This window comes from Triticum dicoccoides, chromosome 3A, assembly GCF_002162155.2.
Source record: "Triticum dicoccoides isolate Atlit2015 ecotype Zavitan chromosome 3A, WEW_v2.0, whole genome shotgun sequence".
In the NCBI taxonomy this organism is placed as follows: domain Eukaryota; kingdom Viridiplantae; phylum Streptophyta; class Magnoliopsida; order Poales; family Poaceae; genus Triticum; species Triticum dicoccoides.
This window is the reverse complement of record NC_041384.1, coordinates 482,801,658-482,811,446: the sequence shown is the minus strand read 5'-3', so window position 1 is coordinate 482,811,446 and position 9,789 is coordinate 482,801,658. Positions and strand designations below refer to the sequence as shown.

Sequence of the window (9,789 nt, the reverse complement as noted above, 5' to 3'; positions counted from 1 at the left end):
TATGTACTCCCATGCCACATGTCGCTCATTGCTTCAATGCCGATTTTTAAATTGCTTTATCATTTAATTAAAGAGATAACAACCAGATAATATCCACACACACGCACTGTTTTAAAATTTGTTAGCCCGTCCAGGTTAATAGGGACTCTGGTAGCTCACAGATCGCGTGCATAGTAGATGCCCTCAACGACAACTCTGTTTGACATCACATCCTCGTGTAACAAACAAACGGAGACGGCACCGGCCATGGCCATGGCGACGGCGACGGGAACGGCGGCGATCACGGTTGGGGAGAGCACCGGCGACGACGCAGCAACACAGCAAACGACGTCGGCGAAGCCACCGATGCCGGAGACGGAGACGACACCGGTGATGGAAGCAGCCACGGCAAGGGCAACCGCCACGAGATGCGGCTATGTAACGTCCCTTGGCCTGACCAGCGACGGCGACGGCAGCGACATCGTCGACGAGGACATCACCAACAACGACAAACATATGCAGCTATCTTCCCTTGGCCTGGCCAGCTACTGCGACGGGGATCGTGACGGCATCGCCGATGGGCGACATCACCGGCGATGACAACAGATGCGGCTTCTTCATCTCATCATCGACGCATGGATATTCTTGTATTGATTTCCATGCATTCATTGTAATTGATATCTCACGAGCTAGTTCAATGAAACAGTATAATCCATCCATGCATGCCATGGCGACCAAGATGGAGGCATGCGCATTGCTAGCGTTTCCATCATCAACACACATCGGCGCTCACACGCGTGGCAATACACAGCCGCGGTTCTTGCTGATGTGCAGAATACACATGCATGCGTGCGTACCTGACATGCATGCCTAACATATTGTTTTATTTTACATGATACCTAACATGTTGTTGGTTGTGACTTGTAAAGCTCGGAGAAGCCAAATCATATTGCTTTTGATCAGTGGCAAAGTTATATGTAATGGAAGTATATATCCTCTGATGATGGGTAGTAGTTATACGAAACGTAAGTAAAGCTCCTCAGAGTATATAACCACATTGTCATTGAGATGAATATAATCGTACATGCACAGAATGCATGCATATACTCATATTTGGTGAATAATACACCGCTGTATTTCGCAAGTGTAAACTCCTTTTGAATTTACGAGTATGACATACTTGTTTTGGTAATTACCGGAAGTTCATACTTCCTCGTGAAATATTAGTATATACGACTTCCTTGCATGATGATCATAATATATACTTGAAAAGGTAGTATATTTATTCACACATGATTTTATGTTTAGAAAATCTAGTACATACTTCGTGTAAAAGATGAAGTATAAACTTCCTCATGAAAGATGTCACGTATACTCTCCCATAAAATATGTAGTATATACTTCCTAAAAAAAATGTTGTTGTACATATCTCGCGCAAAATGAAGTATATACTTCCAAAAAACATGTCGTGTATACACTCTCATAAAGGGTGAATATAGTTCCTAAAAAATGTTGTTGTATATACCCTCTCTCTCAAAGAAAAGAAGTATATACTTAAAAAAAAGTTGTACACACACTCTCATAAAAGATGAAGTATATACTTCCTAAAAAATGTTGTATATGTACTCACACAAATATAAAGTATATACTTCCTAAAAAATATTGTATATGTACTCACACAAAATATAAAGTATATACTTCCTCATAAAATATGTAGTAGATACACGCAAAAAATAAAAATAAAAAAGTATCATACACCTGCTGTTAAGGAGAGAATATAATCCGGCCGGACGTCAACAACCTTATCCCCTAAAGCAATCTATGAGCACCCACACGCTCCTTTATTTTAGGGATTAGCTACACATACAAACAAACTAGCTACGGAGTATTTTGTTTTGCTAATTAGCACGGTTGTTACTTGCTGCTATCGGGTATATACCTGCCTTACTCGCTAAACCTCATTATATATATGCAGGAGTATATATCAGAAAGCATGGTAGAGTTCTTTTGTTATTAAAATGCTCTCTCTTGTGAGTTTAATAGCAGTTTAGGATAAAATCCTGAATCGCTACACCAGTCAAGTTGAGCGTTAGATGGCTTCAAAGATCCAGCTGATGGTGATAAACTGATGATGCACAGTCAGTTTCCTCATCAGGACAAAGCTTACACGCAGCCCGGGCCAATTGGGCTGATCAGAAAGGCAAAAGAAATCGAAACCCACCCTATTAGACTTCCTACACACAAGCACTGACACTTCAACACTAGTAGAAAAAGGGTCAAACGTGAAACACATTAGTGCCGGTTTGAATTTGAGCCGGCACTAATGTGTTCATTAGTGCCGGTTCCAACGGCTAGCCGGGCCGCTCTCATTAGTACCGGTTCGTGGCGAACCTTTAGCACTGATTCGTGCCACGAACCGGTACTAATGAGAGTGGTGGCAGGATGTTGTCAGTCTGGGCCCCTCCAGCACCTTTAGTACCGGGTCGTATCACGAACCGGTACTAAAGGTCGTCCTACATAGACCCTTCGTCCACCCGAGCTCGCTCTGTTCTTCCCCTTTCCCCTCTCCTCTCTGTTCTTTTCCCTCTTCCTCTCAAGCTCATCACACATTTTGCCCAAATTTGTCAAGATTTGAAGGCCCCCATCCATTCAAATGATCACAAAGGTTAGCAACTTTTTCCTTTCATCTCTCATTGCTAGATTAGCTCGTGCAATGCTTTATATAGTGATTGATTTTTGAGTTTAGTAATTTGGGAGGAATTATATATATGTGCTAGTATTTGATTTATATGCAATTTGAGGTCAAAAATAACACTTAGTTTGCATATGTAGGTGTGGTTTACTTAGTACCTTCTAAATCTCCGTCGTAACCACCGTCGATCGCTCGCAACGTCCCGTCGCCGGCACCACCTTGTGGTGAGCCTCTTGTTCATGAAGTTTTATATAAAAAATTGATGTTTGTGTGATTTGGATATATAGTTACTCGTATAATTATCTTACCCATACGTTGTTTGTTATACATAGTGCCATGGTTTTGATATCCGTCCCCGTCGGCCCTCGTCCGGGTTATGATTCGGATGTGGTATATTCTCTTTTAAAACTATTCATTGCATTTCGTGTTTATGACAAATTATGCCCATCAAGTTGACATAGATATTTGTATGTAGGAGGTAGTTGAACCGGAAATTCCAACCGACCCTATTGTCGAGAGGTTAAATTTAGTTGAAAAAGAAAACGAGGATTTGAAGGAAAAATTGAAAAGAATTGATGGGGAGAAGATGGAATTGGAGTTGCATGTTGTCGATGTCGTCGATGATCACAAGATTAAGATGGAGAAAATGCGCTTGAAGCTTAATAAGATTAGAAAATATGCCATTCATAGTGAGGCTTGGTATCATTATGCTGTTGGATCAATTGTTACCTTAGTTGCGATCTTGATCGCATTTGTTGTTGCATTTAAATTCTTTAGCTAGAGAGTTATTTGTTTGTTGCATTTAAGTGTTGTATGAACTTTATGTATTGTATTAATTTGATGTTTTCGGTGCTGTGTATTGAAGATGAGCCGGCAATGGATGTACGATGACCAATGCTCTCTCGAGTTCATTAATGGCGTGCGTACTTTTCTGCTTGCGGCTGAGGCAAACAAGCGAGCGGATGGTTTTATGCCTTGTCCATGTGCTGGCTATAAGAATGATCACAATTACTCTACGTCAAGAACCATTTACGTCCACCTGTTTGAGTCCGGTTTCATGCCCCACTATAATGTTTGGACCAAGCATGGAGAAAGAGGGGTTATGATGGAAGACAATGAAGAAGAAGAGGACGACGACAGCTATCCTGGCCATGGGTTCCCTGAATACGATGATACAACAATGAGGGAAAAAACTGAGCCGGTAATGCGGGAAGAAGCTGAGCCGGCAATGCGGGAAGAAGCTGAAGAAGAGGCATCAAATGAGCCCGTTGATGATGTAGGTCGGGCCATTGCCAATGCAAAAAGAAACTGCGCAAGTGATTTGGAGAAGAAAAAGTTGCAGCGCATGTTAGAGGATCACAAAAAATTGTTGTACATGAATTGTGTAGGTGACAAGAAAAAGCTGGGCACCACACTGGAATTGCTGCAATGGAAGGCAGAGAATGGTGTATCTGACAAGGGATTTGGAAAGTTGCTGGTAATGATAAAGGATATGCTTCCAAAGGACAACGAATTGCCTAAGAGTACGTACGAAGCAAAGAAGGCTGTCTGCCCTCTAGGGTTAGAGGTGCAAAAGATACATGCATGCCCTAATGATTGCATCCTCTACCGCGGTGAGTACGAGGATTTGAACGCTTGCCCGGTATGCGGTGCATTGCACTATAACATCAGCCGTGATGACCCTGATGATGTCGAGGGCGAGCGCCCCAGGAAGAAGATTCCTGCCAAGGTGATGTGGTATGCTCCTATAATACCACGGTTAAAACGTTTGTTTCAAAACAAAGAGCATGCCAAGGCGATGCGATGGCACAGAGAAGACCGTAAGAAAGACGGAAAGTTGAGAGTACCCGCTGACGGGTCGCAGTGGAGAAAAATCGAAAGAAAGTACGGGAAGGAGTTTGCAGATGACGCAAGGAACATATGGTTTGGTCGAAGCGCAGATGAAATTAATCCTTTTGGGGAGCAGAGCAGCAACCATAGCACCTGGCCTATGACTCTATGTTTGTATAACCTTCCTCCTTGGTTGTGCATGAAGCGGATGTTCATTATGATGACAGTGCTCATCCAAGGCCCTAAGCAACCCGGCAACGACATTGATGTGTACCTAAGGCCATTAGTTGAAGAACTCTTACAACTGTGGAATGGAACAGGTGTACGTGCGTGGGATGAGCACATGGGGGAAGAATTTGACCTAAAGGCGTTGCTGTTCGTGACCATCAATGATTGGCCTGCTCTTAGTAACCTTTCAGGACAGACAAACAAGGGATACCGCGCATGCATGCACTGTTTGGACGATACCGACAGTATATATTTGGCTAATTGTAAGAAGAATGTGTACCTGGGACATCATCGATTTCTTCTGAGCAGGCATCCCGTAAGAAAGAAAGGCAAGCATTTCAAAGGTGAGGCGGATCACCGGACGAAGTCTCGCCACCGTACTGGTGCTGATATACATGATATGGTCAAGGATTTGAAGGTGGTCTTTGGAAAGGGTTCTGGTGGACAACCTGTTCCGAATGACGCTGATGGACGCGCACCCATGTGGAAGAAGAAATCTATATTTTGGGACCTGCCCTATTGGAAAGACCTAGAGGTCCGCTCCGCAATCGACGTGATGCATGTGACAAAGAATCTTTGTGTGACCCTGCTTGGCTTCTTGGGCGTGTATGGGAAGACAAAAGATACACCTGAGGCACGGGAGGACCAGCAACATATGGACGGAAAAGACGGCATACATCAGGGTCATGCAAGCTACGCTCTTACCAAAGAAGAGAAGGAAATCTTTTTTGAATGCCTGCTCAGTATTAAGGTACCATCTGGCTTCTCGTCGAATATAAAGGGAATAATAAACATGGCAGAAAAAAAGTTTCAGAACCTAAAGTCTCATGACTGCCACGTGATTATGACGCAACTGCTTCCGGTTGCATTGAGGGGGCTACTACCGGAAAACGTTCGATTAGCCATTGTGAAGCTATGTGCATTTCTCAATGCAATCTCTCAGAAGGTAATCAATCTAGAAATCATACCAAGGTTAGAGAATGATTTGGTGCAATGTCTTGTCAGTTTCGAGTTGGTGTTCCCACCATCCTTCTTCAACATCATGACGCACGTCCTAGTTCACCTATGCGAAGAGATTAACGTTTTGGGTCATGTATTTCTACACAATATGTTCCCCTTTGAGAGGTTCATGGGAGTCTTAAAGAAATATGTTCATAACCGTGCTAGGCCAGAAGGAAGCATCTCCAAGGGCCATGAAAATGAGGAGGTCATTGAGTTTTATATTGACTTTATTCCTGACCTTAAGCCGATTGGTGTTCCTGAATCGCGGCATAAGGGTAGACTGGATGGAAAAGGCACGCTAGGAGGGGAACAAATAATATGTATGGACGGACATTCTCTCACTGAAGCACACTACACAGTTCTACAGAATTCCACCTTGGTGGCTCCGTATATGGACGAACACAAGAATTTGCTACGCTCCAAACACCTGGAGCGGTCTGATGACTGGATTACACGTGAACAAACCAGGAGTTTCGCCAGCTGGTTGCAGACACGTACCATGCATGACGCCTCTATTCAAGATGACATGTACTTGTTGTCCCAGTACCATCTTCGAATATAATGACTTTCAAAGGGTACGAGATAAATGGTAATACATTTTACACAATCGTCCAAGATAAAAAGAGCACCAACTAAAACAGTGGTGTCCGCTTTGATGCAGAAACCAAGACGGGAAAGGAAACATATTATGGTTATATACATGACATATGGGAACTTGACTATCGACGTGGTTTGAAGGTCCCTTTGTTTCGGTGCAAATGGGTCAATATGACACGAGGCGGGGTAACGGAAGAGCAGCAGTACGGAATGATAACAGTGGATCTCAACAATCTTGCGTATGCAGACGAACCATTCGTCCTAGCCAATGATGTGGCACAGGTTTTCTATGTGAAGGACATGTCTACCAAGCCGAGAAAAAGAAAAGATAAGGAAGCGAATGCATCGTACGATGAGCCAAAGCGGCACATAGTTCTTTCTGGGAAGAGAAACATCATGGGAGTGAATGACAAGACAGACATGTCAGAAGATTATGAAAAGTTTGATGAAATTGCTCCATTGACAGTGAATATTGACCCGAGCATCCCGTTAAACGATGAAGATTTTCCATGATTACGGCGCAAAGGGACACACACGAAGAAAAAGTTTCACACCCAAAGATCTAGGATGTGATCGGCTTCACTATCATCACTTTCTTCTGTATTTCACACCCAGGAGGGAATCTCTGTAATAGTTAGGGTAGTTATGTGTTTTGGCATTTGAAACGCGAAGAAATTTTATGTGCAAACAAATTCTTTCATGCCTTCACTGATTTTCAAAGTTAAGTTATTCACAAACTAGTAATTCACACTAATTTCAAATAATTCAAAATTTAAACTATTCAAATTTGAAAACTGTGGGCACTAACAGAAAGTTTGTAATTTTTTATACCTAAAGCAAAAATATTCACAAAGAAACTCTAAATACACAAAAAAACAACTCAAAAATAAATAAAGCAAAAAAAATAAAAAAAGCCCGCCTACTGGGCCAGAGCGGCCTGCATACGACTAGAAACCCAACATGTTGTTGGGCCAGGATGCAGGCCCGCAAAGGCCCAGTAGGCCCACAGGGCAGCACAGAACATGTAGGCCCAATAGGCCTGCTTTGGAGAGGAGTTCGAGAGAGCTACCGCACGAGGGGTTATAAATCAGTGCGGACGCCCCTCGGCTAGCGAGGTGGGACTAAACTTGCCGCACCGCACCTGCACCAGCGCACCCCCTTTAGTACCGGGTGGTGGCACCAACCGGTACTAAAGGGGGGGCCTTTAGTACCGGTTGGAGCCACCACCCGGTACTAAAGGGGGTGCGCTTCCCGCCGCTTGGCCTGGCCAAAACAGGCCTTTAGTACCGGTTGGTGGCTCCAACCGGTACTAAAGGTCCATCCTATATAACTAAACACTTCAAAAATTTCAGTTTTTCATCTGCTTCTTCTCCTCTGCCCCGCCGCCCGCCGCCCCCGTCTCCATATCCCTCGTCGCCGCCCCGTCGTCCCCGTCCCCATCGTCCCCGTCGTCACCGCCGCCCCGTCCCGCGTCGTCCCCGTCCCCGTCATCGCCGCCCCGTCCCTGTCGTCGCCGCCCCGTCCATGTCCCTGTCGTCGCCATCCCCGTCGTCGCCGCGCCCGTCGCCGTCCCCATCGCCGCCCCCCGTCGCCTCTCGCCTCGCCGGTGAGCACACACACACATACATTTTTTTAGTTTTTTAGTTATAGAAATAGTTATAAAAATATTAGAAATTTTTCTTTTTTTAGTTATAGAAATAGTTAGTTATATAGCATTGTTAGAATGTTATAGAAATGTTAGAATTGTTAGAAATTTTTCTGTTTTTTAGTTATAGAAATAGTTATAAAAAAGTTAGAAATTTTTTTTAGTTATAGAGATATTAGAAATGTTATACAAATGTTAGTTATATATATAGAAATGTTATATTTTTTCTTCTGTTTTTTAGTTATAGAAATATTAGAAATGTTATATAAATGTTAGTTATATAGCATTGTTAGAAATGTTATAGGAATGTTAGTTATATAGAAATGTTAGAAATTTTAGTTATCAAAATCCAATCATTAAAAAAATGTTACTTTTTGCGGGCATATAGCTAGTATTTGTTCTCGATGATGCCCGGCCCGCATCCTCGTCGTCGACCCGTCCGTGACGACGTCCGGCTGACCCATATCCGGGACTGGGCTCCGCCGGGCTGGCACTGGGAGGTGCTGCCTGGAGGGGCGCGCCGCTTGATGAGGAACCCGGCCCCGGGTCCCGTCGTCGACCCTGATCTCGTTTGGTGGCGTTCGCGTGGGCCAGTTTCGGTGCGGAGGGAGCCGGCCCCGCCGGAGGTGGTACGTCGTCGTGTCAGGGAGGAGGACGAGCACGTCCATCGCTACATGGTTGTGTTAGAGGGCGGCAGGTTCTCCAATACCTGGCAATTTCTTCAGGGATCTCACTTCAGCTATGATCCCGTGAGGGTTCCTTCTCTTTGGGTGTCCACCGTCCACGCCGCAGGAACCGCAAGTATCCTAGATTCTTCTATAGTATTCGATCTTTATTAGCTACCTAGCCAGTGATGTATTCGATATATAATATTCGAGACGATGTATTCGAGATTATATATTATTCGAGACGATGTATTCGAGATTATATCTATTATTCGAGACGATGTATTCGACATTATATCTATTATTCGAGACGATGTATTCGAGATTATATCTATTATTCGAGACGATGCATTCGAGATTATATCTATTATTCGAGACGATGTATTCGAGATTATATTCGATGATGCTTATTATGTACTATGATTGATTTAGTTTTTCCTTATTAATTGATTGCATCCATGCATTGTAATTTGAATATATTTCTTTTGGATTAGTTAAACAAAACCTATGGCGGACAATACCGGCAGAGAGGGAGAAGAGGCCCTGTTCAATATCATACGCAATCCTCGCGGGCCAGATGATGATCAGAATGAAGAAGATTATGACGGCTGCGAATATCTAAACAACACCGGGGAGGGTGATATGATATTCGATCGCAACGACCGAATTGATGAAGTCATGAACTATGAACATGACGAAGAAAATGTTGATCTTGAAACAACAAAGACCGGCGAGGTATATATATTTATATAAGCAGGCATCTGGTGATCATCACATGTTTTAAATGACTTGAAGATATATTAACAAATCGATCTTTCTTCTTTCAGCCATCCGGATCGAGCAAATCTTCAGGCAACAGGACGAAACGAGGCCCGAACAAAAAGTTTAAGGAGGGCATAAAGTACAGTATCGAGGCAATCAGACCTAATGGCGAATCATTAGCGCCTAAGAAGATTGCGGACAAGTTCATTCGTCAGTGCGGAGTTCTTGTGAAGGACCAACTCCCGATCTCCCTTCAAGAATGGAGAGAGCCAGCAAAGCCACGTCCAGGAGTTACTTTTATCGACGACAGACAAAAACTTCTGCTTTGGAAAACGCTCATGGAACATTCCACCCTACCAGATCATTTCACAGATGCAGATGTGGAGAAA

The 9,789-nt window shown here is 43.6% G+C and overlaps 1 long non-coding RNA gene across 1 annotated transcript in view; it reads left to right on the top strand.

Annotated features, from left to right (window-relative positions):
- LOC119268682 overlaps positions 1 to 972 on the top strand; it is a 4,669-nt gene extending 3,697 nt beyond the window's left edge. The window contains exon 3 of the long non-coding RNA XR_005133253.1: positions 135 to 972. This is a non-coding gene — a long non-coding RNA (uncharacterized LOC119268682). The remainder of the gene's footprint in view (positions 1 to 134) is intronic.
- Positions 973 to 9,789: the final 8,817 nt, after the last annotated feature.